This window comes from Misgurnus anguillicaudatus, chromosome 2 (genome assembly GCF_027580225.2).
Source record: "Misgurnus anguillicaudatus chromosome 2, ASM2758022v2, whole genome shotgun sequence".
NCBI classification, from domain to species: domain Eukaryota; kingdom Metazoa; phylum Chordata; class Actinopteri; order Cypriniformes; family Cobitidae; genus Misgurnus; species Misgurnus anguillicaudatus.
The window spans coordinates 9,258,335-9,277,678 of NC_073338.2; the positions used below are offsets into that span (position 1 = coordinate 9,258,335).

General features: G+C 38.7%; 1 protein-coding gene across 2 annotated transcripts in view; it reads left to right on the top strand.

Moving 5' to 3' along the window:
• The first annotated feature begins 2,866 nt into the window (after positions 1-2,866).
• Positions 2,867-19,344, top strand: part of sema6ba (sema domain, transmembrane domain (TM), and cytoplasmic domain, (semaphorin) 6Ba) — a 194,653-nt gene continuing 178,175 nt past the window's right edge. For both annotated transcript variants that reach the window (XM_055201303.2, XM_055201304.2), the window contains exon 1: positions 2,867-3,523. The gene's annotated coding sequence lies outside the window, so the exon portion shown is untranslated. The remainder of the gene's footprint in view (positions 3,524-19,344) is intronic.

Below are 19,344 nucleotides of genomic sequence, written 5' to 3' on the forward strand. Positions count from 1 at the left end.
GCTATGTTGTCTGACTTGGTTAAGGGTTTGTATTTGACATGAAAACTCTTGGGAAATACATGCATGTGTTTTTGATCCTGTGGTGGTTCAGTGCATGTGCTTCAGTCTTTGGAGGGTTTTAAGGACTTTGAACCTGATATCCCACACATCAGTTGTGAATCTGTTTAGAAGCCATCTGGAAAATCTGCGCGTGTGCGAAGCAGATATGAACAACACCTTTATATTTCCAGGATCATTTCGACAGACAATCTGTGTGACCTCAGTCAGGTGAGATCAAAGGTGAGATGATTCATTATTCTTCTTTCGTCTGATGTCTCTTGTTGCTTTAGCAGGTGTGGCGGCCAAAAGCCAAACACAGATGTTGAAAAGCATTGTGTCTGTGGTCTTTGTTGTCTATTCTGTGGTGAGGATTCATGCTTTAAATAAACAGAAATTAAATGAATATACAGTGAGGAAAGTAAGTATTTGAACATTCTGCTATTTTGCAAGTTCTCTCACTTAGAAATCATAGAGGGGTCTGAAATTGTCATCGTAGGTGCATGTCCACTGTGAGAGACATAATCTAAAAAAATCCAGAAATCACAATGTATGATTTTTTTACTATTTATTTGTATGATACAGCTGCAAAAAAGTATTTGAACACCTGAGAAAGTCAATGTTAATATTTGGTACAGTTTGTTTGTTGATTTTGGCCCACTCCTCCACAAAGATCTTCTCTAGATCAGTCAGGTTTCTGGCCTGTCACTGAGAAACACAGTTTGAGGTCCTTCAAAAGATTCTCTATTGGGTTTAGGTCTGAAGACTGGCTGGGCCACGCCAAAACCTTGATATGCTTCTTACAGAGCCACTGCTTGGTTATCCTGGCTGTGTGCTTCGGGTCATTGTCATGTTGGAAGACCCAGCCTCGACCCATCATCACTGCTCCAACTGAGGGAAGGAGGTTGTTCCCCAAAATCTCGCAATACATGGCTCCAGTCATCCTCTCCTTAATACAGTGCAGTCGCCCTGTCCCATGTGCAGAAAAACACCCCCAAAGCATGATGCTACCACCCCCATGCTGCACAGTAGGGATGATGTTCTTGGAATGGTACTGATTATTCTTCTTCCTCCAAACACGTTTAGTGGAATTATGAGCAAAAATTTCTATTTTGGTCTCATCTGTCCACATGACTTTATCCCATGACTCCTCTGGATCATCCAAATGGTCATTGGCAAACTTAAGACGGCCCTGGACATGTGCTGGTTTAAGCAGGGGAACCTTCCGTGCCATGCATGATTGCGAGTGTATTACCAACAGTAACCTTGGAAACGGTGGTCCCAGCTCTTTTCAGGTCAGTGACCAGCTCCTCCCATGTAGTTCTGGGCTGATTACTCACCTTTCTTAGGATCATTGAGACCCCACGAGGTGATATCTTGCATGGAGCTCCAGTCCGAGGGAGATTGAGAGTCATGTTTAGCTTCTTCCATTTTCTAATGATTGCTCCAACAGTGGACCTTTTTTCACTAAGCTGCTTGTCAATGTCCCCGTAGCCCTTTACTTGTGCAGTTGTACAATTTTGTCTCTAGTGTCTTTGGACAGCTCTTTGGTCTTGGTCATGTTAGTAGTTGGATTCTTACAGATTGTATGGGGTGGACAGGTGTCTTTATGCAGCTAACAGGTGCATCAAATTTAGGATAATAATAGAGTGGAGGTGGACATTTTAAAGGCAGACTAACAGGTCTTTGAGGGTCAGAATTCTAGCTGATATACAGGTGTTCAAATACTCATTTCCAACTGTATCATACAAATAAATAGTTTAAAAAATCATACATTGTGATTTCTGGATTTTTTTTAAATGATGTCTCTCACAGTGTACATGCACCTACGATGACAATTTCAGACCCCTCCATGATTTCTAAGTGGGAGAACTTGCAAAATAGCAGGGTATTCAAATGCTTATTTTCCTCACTGTATATCTTTAAACAGGGTGGTAAGCAGTAAGACTGTGTGCGTTACACAGAGGATTGGACATTGTCATACACTGTCAGATAAAATGGTGCAGCATTATATGTCCATTTTATAGTAAATCAATGTTTTTCGCAGCTCTTTAGCAATGCATTATTTTCTTTTCAAGAACCTAAGGTGTTCTTGAGTTAACAATATGGCTATTTTGAGATTAATAATAACACTATTAATGTCATATTGTTATAAGTGATTCAGGTCAGCCGTTTGCTTTCAAATCTTTTAAACTTTAGGAATAAAATATTCTTTGTTAAACTTTAATATGGCTCTTTAAACCTTTTCCTTTTCTTTTAAACAGTTCCTTTAAGCAGCGAAGGCTAAGTAGTAATTATAATTTACTCGATCTTCAAACAATAGAAGTCAATGGGTGGTCCTCGTAAGTAGCTCGTAGTATGCCAACCCATTAGAGAAGGTTGTAGCTCAGGAGTTGCTTTTCAATGCTCAAATGACTCGATAGAGATCTCAGACAAGTTGTTTCACTTAAACTTTATTAGAATAAACATGAACAAGATTGAAACTTAAAATTATAACGCTATACAATGAATGTGGGTATAGCTCATAATTTAGTCTAGGAAGAATTTTCTTAATATATACATATATATTTGTATTTTGGGATCTGACTTTTTATTGCACAGATGTACACACACAGACAGAATGCATTGTTTAAAGCTCTTCAAAAATTCTGAATGAGACAAATGAGATTTTCATAGGAGGAAAAAGCCGGAAAGCAGGAGGCTTACTCCATATTCAGTCCAGGTCAGACAAACAACTAAGGAATTAACGAGATCTCATTTGGATTTTGCTTTACAGAGCAAACCCTGAATGTGTGTATGCGTTGGACCGAATGCATATGCGTGTGTGTGCGTTTGTGGGGGGGCATCCATCCCCCTTTGGCTGATTTTGAGTCTGGTTAGACACCTCGCACTGGTGAATGATGCTGTAGTGTATGCAGGAGTCACCGGTGAATGTAAAGATCTGTGCATTCACAGAAACGCACAGACAGCAGAACAGACGCACCGCGATTCAGAGACCCCTTATTGCGCGGCGTGGATGAGGATGCTCGCCATTATCAAGCATCTTTTAAACCATTTAAGGATGCTTTCATCAAAGAGACACGTGCATGTGAGATTTCTGACGATTTAAATCATTTCATCGGACGCAGACGTGCCGCGTCGCAACGCAGGACCGCTCGTTTGGATCCGTGCCACCACGGTTGTCTGTCTCCATCCGTCGCCCGTTCACCCAACCACACCTTTCTGTTATATTATCACTCAGTAACGGCAGATCCCGCACCGGATCCCGTCGCGTGTGACCGAAAGGGACATTGTGCCTGCGTGAGCGGGTGGATGAACGCGGATCCATTGCGCTATAGACGCCCGGTGCGCACCAGACGCCCGTGTCGGACAGATGCGCGTGTGAACGGGAGGAGGAATTTTATTCGCGCGTCTTTGTCCCGCATCCTGCGCCAGGAACAAACGCATCACCTTGAGGATTTAAACGCACCGACTTTCAGCTTACCAGGTGAGAGGGTCAGCTGGGCTCCTTTAACTAATATTAACTTAATCTAACCATCATAGTCATAAACCTTATGCACAACATTTGGTGGTTTATGTATTTGTATTTTTTATAAATGCACTAAAAGGTTCTTTATAATGATGTATACGTTTCCATAAAGAACCTTTAACATTTCTGTTGCACAAAAGATTATTTGTAGTGGATAAAGGTTACAGCATATAGAAAGAACCACAGACTGAACCAAAAATGGTTCTAGAACCCTTTTAACACCCTTTAAAGACTTGTGATGTCTATAGGCATATGAGTTTTGAAATCCCCAAAGATTTAATTTGTGATAAAAGGAAGATTTAACCTATTGATAATAATAGTTCAGTTGGGAACAGTGTGGTTTAAAGATATAGTTTATGTTGGAGATTTCTATTAAATCTGAATCATGTTCCTTTCTGGATGTATTGATTTTCAAAAGGTTTAGTCGGCTTTAGGAAGAGGTGGTTTAATAAAACAGGGCTGTTTATTTTTCTCCAGTGTCTTATACATCATGCATGATGATCTACCAAACTGTTTTAGTTTGTAATTCACTCACGTGCGGGGCGCAGGAGGTCTGATGTGATGTGGTGTGCTTGCATGGTTCATCTTTCTTTTGTTGTGAATGCGCATCTCAGGTGCTTCATATATTAAACAAACCTCTTCGGTGGCAAGGCTTGTGTAAATTCACATTTCATTTCATATGTCAACAGCGTTTTAAGACAAAGCTTTACATATTGGCTTGGAGGGTAGAGGATCATGTCATCAATGTGCTTTGGAAACATACACGCATGAGTGAAATGCAATCACCAGATGAATGAATCTTGTTATTTAAGCTTGTATATGGTGCTTCTGTATGTCTGCATTATTTATATGCGTATTTGTGTGTAAATAGTGTCATTATTTATAAGGAAATGAATATTTTATAAGTAAAATTCTATATAAACAGTTGGTTACTGGTTGGATCATAATACCATGGTATTTTAATATATACTATTGTAATGTTTACAGTAGTCTATATGTCTTTCAAAATTGTCACGACTGTAATAACAATCATTTTTTGTTTGTTATTTCTAAATATATATATTTTTTACATATTTTCATGAAGATTAGATGACAAAATGTTTCCACAGTTTAATATGTTCGTGGAAACTGGTTAACATGATAATCATCAGTAAGAGAACCATTGCTTTTAAATACACACTTAGTAGTTGTAAATAAAGCACAATGCTATTTCACCTTTAATCAATCATGCTTTTATTCGTGAATGAGACGCGGATACACATTTTAACATATTCGGGCAGAAACTACAAGCAGAACTCGAGCGAGGCCAACACATCTATCAACGAGACAGCGCAGCAGCTTCCTTTGAGAAACAAAGTTGTCCTACACCAAGGTGTTTCGGTAAAAAGCTGCCCTGTTTTATGCTGACGTGGTGTCTTTAGCCTCTCAGGCATTTCTGTAATTTATTTATTTCATTCATTTATCCATAGGTTCCATGCCTTTAAAAATAAATCATGTTGAAAATGCATTGCAAGGATCCTTGGTGCTGATTGGTCATAAGTGGTTTACAACGGAGCGATCTAAAGAGTTAAAGATGAATACGGAATAGTTAGGTAGAAGGTTTTTTACGGTCAGTGATGTTTGCTTGAATATTTGGCACCATGATGCTCATCTCTTATGGGTGGTTGCTAGGTTGTTGCTAAGGTGTTCTGAGTGGTTGTTAGTGTGTTGCTATATGGTTGCTATGCTTACTGGGCCAAGTGAAAACAGTCCACACCCAAGTCTCCGACTGTGTCCAAAATATCCCCCATACCCTCGTTCAGAATTCCTAACATTAGTTGACTTATGTAGTCTAATGTGGGTGATTCTCACGAAAACTTGGTTTTAAAAATGTCAAGCATGAACATGTAAAAATTGCTTAAATTAACTTTTTTTCCCACCAGACATTGAAAAACAAAGTCTGGAGTAAATGGGAACATTAATTTAAAAACTTTTACTTATCATTTAACACTTTTTGTAACATAATTAAAAAAAATTGTCCTAAAATATCTCATTACCGCAACAGTCAGAAAACATCAACACTGACATATTTTCAAAATGACATGACAAACCTGAAAGAACATAATTTTGGAGATTCTGCACATGCATTTAAAATCAAAGTATTATGCTTCTATTAATTAAATTAACATTCTGACAAGACAATATTTCAAATTAACTGTAAAAAATGATCTAACCTGGTAGCCATCTTGAAGTAACTGGTCCATGTGCTTGGTCACTCAAAATCAAACTTTATTAAAATTCTGTATGTGTGCTTAAACTGTTCTCAAAAAGTGTTGCGGAGGATGAGAACATCAGGCATGGACACATAATTTTCCTAATTTTTCTTCATTATTATTATACATGAATATTCAGTAAATATTTTTTCTGTCATCTAAAGTAGTCTAGCAAAACATCCATTTATTTTTTTTCTTAATATTTTTGTGTTAATTTGATTAAATTACAACATAACGCATGTTCAAACACAGCCGGACACATTGCGGTAATGAGAATTTCAGCAGAAAATGAGATAAAATTTCCAATTATAAATTCTTATGTTGAAATCACACATTGTGCAAGTATTGTGTTAATTCTGATGCTTTTTAATGTTACTATATTACACATTTTAAAGCTAAAATCATTAGTGCCGTGGTGTTTCAATGGTTTCGTGAGAATCACCCATGTAAAGGAAAGCTGATTGTATTATTAGGGACCCCAATCATCCGGCCCATGCTCTGTTTTCTCCCCTACCATCTGGAAGACGCAACTGTAGCATTAAAGCCAGTACCACTCGTATCAGTAATAGTTTTTTCCACAGGCGGTCAGACTGTTAAATAGTTGATGCACTTTTTTTGTCTTGAACTTTGCACTTTTCGGTCAATGTCTCTTGTAAGTTTTTTGTATGTCTGATATACTGCATGTGTGTGATGGAGCAAAATGCATTTCATTGTATTGTACTAAATGCATATGACAATAATAATAAACAAACAAATACTTGAATGAGTGAATGAGAAAGTGCACTGCATTCGGACACTGTGCAAATGATAAGACTTTAAAATATCTGCATATGTGATGGACACCGATAAACACTCTGTAGTGAACATTTGCTAAACTTAAAGATTATTATCTACACTTATGTGAAACTTTCAGAAGAAAAATTCTTTGCAACTGTAAAAAGCTTTTCATTTTGTTCATGCAGCTTTATTAAAGTGTATCATTTATTCAGTAGTCCCTGAACAAACAACATAATTAATGTTGTTTCTAATTATGTGATAAAAGCAGTTGCAGGTGTTTTACAAAATACACAATGTTTGCACCAATGAAATGCGCAACACTTTCCATTTTACTATGAAAATATGTAATATCCAGGGTTCCCACGGGTCCTTGAAAGTTTGTGAATCTGGGGGGAAAAATTTTAGGCCCTGGGAAGTTTTTGAAAGTATACATGCATAGATGCAGGTCATTAAGTGCTTGAATCTATTTTATGCAAGAAGTTTTCTGGAAAAAAATCCATATTATTCCCTGTATAGTGTAGATATTATCATAAAAATTTTAGACTTTTTAAGCACACGTGCCGAACTGTTCGCTTTAAATGCTTATATCTTCTGTATGATAATGTTGATTCATACCAAAATGCTTTTTTGCATAGTTGTGTTTGACACATGAAAACATCTCGGGTTACGTATGTAACTGTTGTTCCCTGAGAAGGGAACGAGACGCTGCGTCTCCCTTGCCATACTTGCTGCGTCCCTGTAACGCCGTCTTTGGCAATATTTCAGATAGCAATATACTTCCTGGCTCCAGCGTCACCCTGTCTTTGCCGTTAAGCCTCACCATTGGTCGAATTTGATATAGACATTCAGACACACTTACCCCTGGAGGCGTCCCCAAAGTATCACCGCAGTGACGCAGCGCGAGTTCCCTCGAAAGGGAACTGTAACAATGTATCTTAAAAGGTAACACAATTGCTCTCACTTAATATGTGTCTCCACATTTAGTCCTTGAATTTGAGGGTATTAGACCTGGAAAGTCATTGAAAGGTACTTGAATTTGAAGTTAATTAAGGTGTGGGAACCCTGAATATCCATTTATTAACTTACAATTAAGCATTTCCGGACATCTTGCAAGGTTTGGGCAAAAGTCTCACGATTTACATCCAGAACACGATAAAGCAGTATTCAACAAAGTATGGGTTAAGTGCACGTTAAAGCAACACTATGTAGTTTCCATGTAAAAATGACTTACAGCTCCCCCATGTGGTTGAAAAGCGCAACAGTGCCTGGTATCAGACACTCTTCTGCAGGCAGGGGGAGGGGCGGGGCTGTGTGCTCTACCCTCCACCACCACTTTCAGAGTGTGCTTGTAGCAGCTAGGAGGCTGTTCAGGTTGCAGCAACAGTACAATTTGTCCAGTTAAAAGTTGTTCTATCACTGAGACATTATTTAAAGGTAAAAAAACTACATAGTGTTGCTTTAAGGGCACTGCACTTTGCCAGTTTTAAGACGTGGGATAGTCTTGCCCACCTTCTTCCTGTCGCATACATGCGCTCTCGAGTGGCCAAGACCGCAAGTGTGGGTATTTAGACGCAGCCTAAAATTTTGAACACTGCTACAAAATGGCCGTCCCCTCAAATAGTGCACTATTTAAGAGTGTAGGGACCTATTTTGGACACAATATCTTTGAAAATCGCATTTGCTTATAAAAGTTATAGGCACTGCTTAGCAATTCCTTTGATATTGTTTAATACATTACTACTGTATGTGCATAATAATGCTTGCTTGATGAATTAGTTAACGGGTAACATTTTACAATAAGGTTTAGTTTGTTAACATTAATTAACTAGTTTAGTTGAACTGCAATACTTCTACAGCATTTATTAATCTTAATACAGCACATGTTAATTTCAACATTTATTAATACATATTTTAAAAGTTTATGCACAATAAAACATGAACTTGCAATGAGCAATTATTGGTATTAACTATAATAAAAAAGATTAACACATGCTTAAACATATATTGTTAATGCATTAATTGTGATAATGAATGCAACCGTATTGTAGAGTAAACCAATTATGATATAGAAAAAAGTGTAAGTTAAACCCCATAGTGAATTTAAATGTAGACTATATGTCATTTTAAATCCAGTTATGTGTCTGTTGCATGCAGACAGTGAGGTGTGTGGTAGTCTGAATTGCTATTCACAAAATTGGAAGCAATAACATAATTTTCTGCTTCCTTTTCCAAGATTGGTTGTCGGCAGTCTGCAGTAGAGACTTCAATGTGTGTGTGTGTGTGTGTCTGTGTGTTTGTTTGTTGGAGAGAAAAGGAGGAAAAACAGAAAGAGAGAGAGAGAGCGAGCGAGAGCTAGTCTTGGGTTGACTCTCTTCGACTGACTGCTTGTGAATAGCCCTCCTGTTATCTTCGCAGTGCACACAGACACCAGCGCAGCAGGCCAGCCAGGCAGGTGCTGCACAAAAATAGCAGGTGTCTTTTTGGGTTAATACACATACCCGCCCCCTTCAACACCCCCCAATTCTACATAGGCTTTGCACCCATCGTCGGAGTCCAACATCACCAAGATGCCCTCATCCGCCCTGAGCTCGAGTGACCATGAGTGACGTTTTGGTGTTGTCCTCAACTTGTTGTGTGTGACGGTTGGCCGTGTCCTTTCGTGGTCTGTGGAGCAGAGGATTGCTCTCATCTTTGCAACAATGGGGAAGGATTTAGAGCTCAAGGTGTTATTTGGACGTCTGGTGTTTGTGTCTGTTACTCGGCCCAGGACAAAATTGTATTTCTCTGACGTTGCGCTTTCATGGCTCAGACATAATTGAATTCTTAGTTATGTGTGATGTATTGAGTATCTTTCGTTGAGATGTATCTCTCAAAAGCTTGAACTGAAATAGAAGGAAATTATTTTGGCTTTCCGTACAGAATAGAAAGCTACAGGATGCGGTAGTTCAGATAATTTGGAATATTTGTAAGGAATAATTGACGAGGTGAGCTGTGGCCACGTGACGCAAAGCGGGGTTTTCAAACAATTCAAAGGACCGGGGTAAATTATTCTGCTTATAGCACGGTTGCCACAGACATTTGTCAGATCAGGTGTGCGTTTATTGAACAATAATGCATACCTGTGGAACATTTCTCAACCAGTCAGAATCAAGCATTCAACAGCCCCGTGGTATAAGGGGGGGTGCACACCAAAGCTTTTAAACACAGCTGAAAATGCCAGGCGGACACTAGCTGCCAGCTTTTTTTCAACTGTCTGACAGCTTTTTCAGCTGATCGCTTTGTTTGCTGTGATACTTCTGCTTTCCCTACTGAAAAATCCAGCTAAGACCAGTATAAGCTGGTGAGCTGGTCTCCCAGTTTGGTTTAAGCTGGTATTGCTGGTGTAGCAAGCTGGTCAAGCTGTGTTTTGGTCACTTTTTAAGCTGGTCTAGCTGGACTTAGGTGGTCAGGCTGGAAGACCAGCTGACCCAACAGTTTGACCAGCTTTGCCAGGCTGGGAGAACCAGCTTAAACCAGCAACTGCTACCTTAATCCAGCTAAACCAGCTACCAGCTTATGGATGTTTCAGTAGGGTTGTTTATCAGTCATTGAACAATGCGCTGGTTGGATGTTGTGATGTTTATTCCGCCCTCTCCTCCACTGTGATTGGACGGCGTGTGAGAGCTGACATTGATGAGCTAAGCCTTTTACCCAAAGTTGAATATTTTTTTCAACGCCAGCAGCTGGCATTTTTTCTGCGCTGAAAGCCGGCGCTCTGCGGTTTTTCCATGCTCAGCGGCATTAAGCGCGGAAAAAATGCCAGCTGCTGGCTTTTTTGAAAAACGCTGTGCTTCCATTGGAAACAATTGAAAACATCCATCAGCCGCCAGTGTAAAAGCTTTGGTGTGCACGCTACATAAGGGGGCGTGTGCACGCTACATAAGGGGGCGTGCACACCAAAGCTTTTACGCCCGCAGTTGGTGTATGTTTTTAGTCATTTCCAATGTAAGCTCAGCGTTTTTCAAAAAAGCCAGCAGCTGATGTTTTTTCTGCACTGAAAACCGGCCCTCGGCAATCTTTCCGCACTCCGCATTGATCGCTGAAAGTTGAAAAATTTTCAACTTTGGGTGAAAAGCTCCGCTTGTCAATGTCAGTTCTCACATGGCCGTCCAATCACAGTGGAGGAGGGGCGGGACATTACCACAGCAACCAACCGGCTCACAGCTAAAGTATCAGAGCTACCAAAGCACCAAGCTAAAGAAAGCTGGCACTCGCCATCCTCTAGGCGTTTTCAGCCGTGTTTAAAAAAATTGGTGTGCACGCCCCCTAATGCTGCGTTTAGACCAGCCGCTGTAGAGGCGTCAAGCACGAGTGATCTCAATGTTAAGTCAAGACGCGTTGACGCGCGTCTGGAGGTCTCGCGGCGCAAATTTGAGTGTTGCCCGGGAAACGCACGAGTTAAAAATTGGAACTTTGGCGGAAAAACGCGCAGCGTTAACCAATCAGGAGCTTGCTCTAGTAGTGATGTGATTACAGGAAGTGAGCAGAGTCGCAGAAGCCTATGGAAGGCCCTCCCATGATGCGAATTTCCACGTGAATGTCTTGATGACTAATTTAATGTTCAAGCAGCAAACTAGACGCTGTAGTGATGCCTCAATTGTGGCTGGTGTGAACCCATGGTAAGAGTTTATATTAAATTCTTTAGCAATCCTGTTAAAGGCATAGTTCATCCCAGTTCATGAGGAATGTTTGTAATCAAAAAGTTTTGGAGCATCATTGACTTCCATTGTATTATTATTTCCTACTATAAACATTAATGGTGCTTGTGTTTTCTGTGTGTTTAGCAGAATAATGAAATTTATACAGGGGTTTAACAACTTTAGGGCAAGTAAATTATGAGAGATTTTCATTATTGAGTGAAATATATTTTTGAGTCACAAGTTCATTGAGAAAAAAGTCCCCATTCTGTCTAATAAAGAGGAATTAAAGAGAGGAAAGATTTAGCTTCTATGTTTTTTTCATTAATTGTCGTTATTATATTTATAATGCAGCTTTCATGTCAGAGGCCAAGAACATGTTCATATTAAATGATTGCATTATTGATGGAGAACCAAGGGACAAAAATGTACAGAAATGTGTCCAACACACATAGAGAAAATTTATTTGACATTGTTGATTTTACAATTTCTCACTTTTCCCTGTAATTGTATGCCAATGGTATTTTCTTAAACTATTCACATACACGAACTGGCCAAAAGTGTGTGCGTGCATGCAAGCAAGCATCATTTCATTTCAAAACCATGAGCATTAATAGCAAGTTGGTCCTTTCTTCTTCCGATAATGGATTCCTGTCTTCTGTAGTACATGTTAAAACATGGCTGTGAGAATTTGCCTCGATTCAGATACAAGAACATCGGTGAGGTCTAACATATGTTTGGCGATAAAATCTGGCTCATAGACAGCGTTCCAATTCATCCTCGAGGTGTTCAGTGAGGTTCAGCTCTGGTTTTTGCAAGCCAGCCAATTTCTTTCAACGTCAGACCCTGTAAATCACATCTGGGCCGCTGCGAACAGTTGTGTGAGGTAGTGTGCTTGTTTTTATGCATCTGTTACTTATAGATGTTGCTGAAATAGCCAAACCTATACTGTGCGTCCAAAATCTTTCACTCACTTATTGTACCCATTATGGTTCCGAAATCTGATCTGTGTATGTTTTTATAATTTACAGCTGAAGCTTCTGTTCATCAAAGGAAACATTTCATATCTGCCTTACGTTCTAAAAACAGCATCCTGCTCGGCACTGTTGAGAGGGCTCCAATTATCTCTATCTGCTGTTTTGAAGTTCATATAGGTCACCTTGAATCATCTGCAGTGCTAGCAGTGAGCTGAATGTGAGCTAACAAGCCACAGACACACAGATAATTCGAGACAGCCGTAGAGCGAAACCATGACATCACATCATAAGGCATCAGAATCGAAACCCACAATAAGGTAGAGCAGTCGGACGAGATCATTTAGCAATTTTGTGATCGGCGTCAGGAACAATCGGATCCGCCGGATCACACAAGTCCGTCTGTGACCCTAAAGCAATTCCAGATATTCGTTTAATGGGTGTCCAATTCAGTGCCTGATTACCTTACATAATAAATTACCATTGGCCATTATTGTATGTTAGACATTAAAGCAATATGGCACAGGCATGGGTTATGATCGTATATGAGCACAGAGACTGAGGTGAGAACAAATGATGGACACATTTGTTAATTGTTGTTTTTCCAGACACTGGAAATCAAAAGGTTTTGGGTAAATTTGATCACAGAAATCATCAACAGATTGATATAACAACTTGGCCACCAAACTGCAAATAAAACCAGCATTTGTATCAATGGGGCGATTTCCCAGACAGGGCTTAGGCCTAGTCACAGACTAAAATGCATATTTGGCCTCTCTTAACCGAAAACTATGGAAGCCTATTTCCGCCACGTTATTTTCTAAGTCATAATAATGACAAAATAAGTCATTATTATGACTTAGTGCCTCATAAAAATCAAACACTTTCTCATTACAATGACTTAGTATATCATAATAATGACTAAGTCGAATTTTTGACTTAGTATTTCATTATAAGATACTAAGTCTTTATAATGAAATACTAAGTACTATTATTACGAGATGCTAAGTCATTATTGTGAGATACTATGTCTTTATTGTGAGATGCTAAGTCATTATTATAAGATACTAAGTCAGTATTGGACTTTGGGTGCGTCTCATTTCTCTGTCTTACCCCTTCCCCTTACCCCTCGGTTTTGCGCGTTCATGTGAGGCGAAGTGACGTCTCAATTCTCAATTTGATCAAGGGCTAGGGCCAAGGCGTAGGGATATATAACCCTTGTAACAAAGTGTGATAAGGACCACACTAGAAAGAGAGGGGTAAACTTTAACATAGGAATTTCTCAGGAGAGCCGCCATCAAGATGTTTTATGGCTGAACGTTGAAGTGTCAAGGAGTCGCACAAAAAAAAGTAAAGTTATTTTCTGAAGTTTAATTGAGATTGTATTATGACACTCATGTTTTATGATACTTTTAAAAAAATGTTAAAGCGGTTTTAATTGTAATGTTTTTGTTTTGAATCGCTAGTTAAGGCGCTAGCTAGCAGCTAAGTTATGCGCTATTTGTTGAGCTCAGGCAATCGATACCACAACCTGAGACGATGGCATTTTCGTTTATGTCAACGCTTGTCTGTTTACGTAGCAGCCAGTTAGCGGCAAGGGAAGGTGACGCAAACGGTAATTGAGTGGTGTCTCATTTTTTAGACAAATGATCTGTCTTACCCCTTCCCCTTCACTCGGTTTCGAGGGACAAAGGGGAAGGGGTAACAGAGAAATGAGATTGGCCCTTAGACTTAGTATCTCATAATAATGACTAGGTCAACATTTTGATTTAGTATCCCATTATTATGCACTGCAAAAATGATTTTCAAAAAAAAAAATCTTAGTATTTTTGTCTTGTTTTCCGTAAAAATATCTAAAAATTCTTAAATTAAGATGCTTTTTCTTGATGAGCAAATGACCCAAGAAAATAAAAATTTAAATTTAAGTGATTTTGTGCATAAAACAAGCAAAAAAATCTGCCAATGGGGTGAGCAAAAAATCTTGAACTTTTTGCTTAAACACTAAATTAAAAAAAATCAAGAATTTTTTTTATACCCCATTGGCACATTTTTTTAGCTTGGTTTATGCACAAAATCACTTAAATTTGATATTTTTTGTCTAAAAACTAGACTTATTTTCTTGGGTCGTTTTGCTCATCAAGAAATAGCATCTTAATTTAAGAATTTTTTGATATTTTTACTGAAAACAAGACAAAAACACTAAGATTTTTTTCTTGAAAATCATTTTTTGCAGTGTGAAAAAAGTAATTATTATGAGATTATAAGTTATTATCACGAGAAAGCGTTTCATTATTATGAGATACTGAATCAAAAAATTTTAACCAAACAAGGCGGAAATAGGCTTCCATAGAAAACCTCTTGCACTGACATAACTTTAAATATATCAATGCCATTGTTTTGTCTCAAGATGCACATCATGTTTTGTGTAAGGTATCATTGTAAAGACATAAATGTCCTAAAATAACTAATGTCTTGTCCTGGCCTAATTTGAACCCTGACATGGAAACTGCCCCCTATATGGTTTTTAGCTGGTCCAACTTGATCTTTAGCTGGCTCAGAGTAGTTTATGTTGACTATTAACTGGGCTACCATCCAGATCTGGATGAAAATTAACCATGGTTTTACTGTAGTTAACATAGTTAAACCATATTTACTACAAAATAACCATGGTTATGCTTCAAAAACCATGGTAAATCACAGTTACTGTAGTAAAACCCAAGGTCATAACCACACCTTGAACATTGGGGAGACCAAAATATTCAGGGCTATATGTATTTATATTAAAAACATCAAATATTGAGCCATTTCTGATTATTAAGGGGGACATGTCTTCATCAATGTCTATTGTGGTTACGGCCTTGGTAAAACTATGGCTTGGCCAATAGTAATCAATATGCCAAATAAACCAGGGTTAATTTTAATAAGATGGTAGGCTTGGTTAGGCCGGACAACCATGTTTTAAATCAAAATAAGAGCTTTTTGTTTCCTGTTTGCATTAACCCATAAACGTCCTGACTCCACACATGCCGAGCACGTGTGTTAGCCGGCGCTATATGGTTTTGAGAAATACGAGCGTTTTGACAGGTTGTCGACATGGCGAGATACAGAAGGGCTTTTGCATCTATATATCACGTATGTTTCCCAAAGCACAACCACATGAAAGAGTTTGTGCAGGCCTACGAAATCAAATAGACGCAACTGGGCATACGGGCCTAATTTAAAAGCAGTTAGCCACCAATTAGCTCCCAAATTTCATCAGCAGTTAAACACACATTGTTCCGGAAGAAGTCTTCCAAACCTTTTATTTGTACTTCACATAACCATCGCTGTAATGTCACCCAGAAGGATTTCTTTCATTTTTGGAAAGCCACAATCGTAAACACATGTTAGCATTTTCTAGCATAGGCTATACGTTTCGTCTAATCAGGGTTTCTGAATGTTTTGTGGGAAACAGCCTATCATCTCCCTCTTATCTGAATATAAATTCATGCAGGGTGGCTGTCTGGCATTGGGTAAACAAATAAAATGCTGTTGAACGTAACCGAATACTGGCACTGATGCGGAACGAAATATTATTCTCTCGCCTGACTTCACCGGGTGTCTCGATTGACATTAAAACAGCTTTAAATCGGTTTTGGGTTTCACCTTTCATAAAGTTTTCTTGCTTGTGCGTCTATGAATGTTTATACGCCATGTGATTGTGCCCAAGGTGTGTGTGAGATGCACTCCTTTGAGTTTCCAAATTGATTTGACGGCTAAAAAAAGGTGAAATTAAATAATTTCATTGCTTTACTGACATTCGTTCATGCATTTTATTGAAATGCCTGGCAAGGGGAGGCTGTTTATGAGGATGCCGACTGCACATAGACATGATGAGATTAAAGCATCCCTGTGATTTATTATTTTTTGCTCAAAGGTTCTCAAAGGGTCAAAGTTAAAATGTCAAAATCCATTACGCCTAATTGCAGACTTTTGTATCTCAAGCAATTCAGTTTGTAACATTTTGAGATCTCTTCTGAAAGACGTGTGCGATATTGTTGTTTATTCCCATGGGGAAAATCTGAGCGATGGGGTACTCATGCAAATACCTCCATTGCTTTCACAGTCAATTATTGCTGCCTATAAAATGAAATCGAGACATTCAATAAATCTTTTAAGTAATTGAAGAGCTCAGTTGCAAAAATTATAGATAATGATATTAACCAAATGCTCTCGACACGTATTATGCATTCATCAAATACTTTCACTTCAAATCCAAGTCCTGGCCTCAGGCCAGTTAGAAATACTGGTTTGTAAGCATAATCAAAGATTTTTCAGCAAAGTCCTCTAAGTGCATGGAATTTAACGAACGACGGCACAATTTTTTTTGCACTTAGAGAGTTTTGCAGCAAAAAACAGTCAATTTTTAAAATACCAATAAAATGACTAAAGTGACATTTGTGAAAATATGGAATTTGAAAGCACTGACTAATAACCTTTTCACTGACATTAAACTGAAGTTACTGAACCAAAAAAAGGAGCCTGATTAAAAATGTTTATTTACATGAAAACATGTGAGGCGCACTAAGAAGTCTCTGAACTCTTCAACTTTTCCTTTCTCAAATCCAGGTTTTAATGAAAGATCTGTATCGATGATTCTGTGTTAATTTGGTGTTCAATCATCAAACATGGCACATTCTCCAAATCCTCAATTCGATTAAATTTTTTAATTCTAAGGTCACGTTTCGATTCTCGATTTTTACCTTTCTTTTTTTTGAAAGCACAAATGCCATTTTTAGACTAGTCTTTTATGAAGTATAATATCTGACCTTGAACCCAGTGATGCCCTGCCATGTTAGTTGTGCTTCCAGTGGAAAAATATGGTACACGTACATACAAAACAAAACTTCGTGTCTGTACTTTGTCATTTAAACGCGAGCGGGAGTAATGACAACTTTATATGGACGTGAACTAATATTATGTTGGAGTCCGCTGCCAGTAAATAACATGAATTTAAATCTACGGTAAGTTACCGACAACCAGCTGCAAGTTAAACTGTCATTTCTACAGATTTGCACGAAACATTAGCGTTATTTTCTAAATGTTGACAAAAACGTTTGCGAAATGGCGACATTTCCATTCTATAACGTAATTTTGTTCTCTCGCGATAAGTTATTTCAAAAACCTCGGCGGCGGGTTTGTTTGGCCTCAGATGGCACCGCGCAGACCGTCGTGTATGACATCAAAATACCGCGAGAGCGACTTTGAAAGCATACAGAGCAGTCAACTCCCAAATCGCTTTTGCTGTATTTTGAAGTCATGCTCTTGTCGATTCCGCATGCAGTTGACCACGCCTCCTCTATCTTGTTCTCCAATCAAACATACCACGCTGTATTTAAAGAATGATCATGCAACTTTTACACATGTCAGGTGACCTATTTTCATTGCAGTTTTGCAATATATTCCTTGTTTGAATTGCCTGAAAAAAATGTGGTGAAATATGGGAGTTTATGTGAAATTGCCGTGCATTTTCAATTCGCTATTTCAATTTGCGCATTTTGAAGGGTACCGTAATAAAAACGCAGCTATTTTCTTGAGGTGGCCCAGATTCGCGAATGCAAGCTGAGAACAAATACAACACAACATTTATGTAGTTATGACAAGGATGAGAGCGCCCGATGCCCCACCATGCTTTTGTTTGATTTTTCGAAAGCATTAAATACCCCTTTGAAAAGCCCCCGCGATGTTGCAGTATCTATAAAGACGTAGATCACACAAGCTCTGCTGGAGCTGGGCATCAATCCACTGACCTGCTCTCCAAGACACCAGACATACAGGCGGCAGGGGGGTCTTTCTTCAGAGCACACATGGCAGAAGAATACAAAAAGAGCAAAACTTGGGTCGCTTTGATTCCGATGTCAGTTTCAAAGCCATAACTTGATTAATGAGAGAGCCAGTTCAATGGGCCTTTGGAAATAAACCTCTTCAAATTCATCTTTACGTTGTCAGATGTCACAGGAGTGTTTAGCATTATGACTCCCACCGATGGAGGAGAATGGAGCGTGAAAAGAATTAAGACTTGTGAAGTGCGAGAAGCACAGGGATGTTATGAAGGAAAAGTGCTTGATGGGATGTTGGAGATGCCTACAGTTGTACTTTTCGTATCTCTCGTGCAATCTTTTGTTGCATTATATTTTATTTCTTTCTGTGCATGATGGGAAATCTGTCGCTGCAAATATGCTTCTTGCAATTCGTTTATAGTTCAAATGACAATACGAACACTGTAAGATATTGCAGAACCATCCAACACAGTTGCTCTATTGTTAAAATCCATCTTGCTGTTTATTTTCAAAACATGCCACAAATAAATATAATGGATAGGCTGGTATTGAATAAAAGTGTGTTGCATTTATAGTGTACTTTTTATTGTCTGCCGAACTCTAAGAAAAAATGGGCCAGTATCCTTTAAAAAGGTCATATTTGCACCATTTAGGTACAGATATGAATACATTTGGTAGCAATATGCATTTCTGAGGTACTAATATGAACTCTTTAGATGTAAAGATTTACTTTTTGAAAGAGTATAGCCCAATGTTTTCCCAATGCATGCTGGGATTGCAAATCACACCGAGCACTTTTCCTCCTAGAAAATGATTTCAGCTATGAGAAATTTATCTTAGAAGATGTTTCCCATCTTTTGAGACTTTTTGGTTTTGAAACAGAACCTGCATATCCTGTAACCGAGAGGTATCGGTTCCTTGCTGTACACTATATGAAATGCAACAGCAGGGGTAACGTTGGGTGAAGCAGTGCTGTGTAAGACTTATTTAAATAAATGTTCATTTCAAAGCAAAGGTTCAGGGTAACAGTGTCTGCATTCATGTAAAAACCACAGAGGAGACACTTGACCTTGTTGCTGGAAGATGGTTTTGCAAGTATCTGAGACGGATCTCAAAGGAGTCGTACTGAATCAAATCCCTATCTAATTGAAAAAGAAATGTCAGTAAAGACCCATTCATTTAATTTCTGCTCAATTCGGTAAAAAAGCTATTTCTTTTGATTGAATCTTCTGATATTCACACAGCTTGTGATCGTGTTCGGTGCTCGAGGAGAAAATGTCC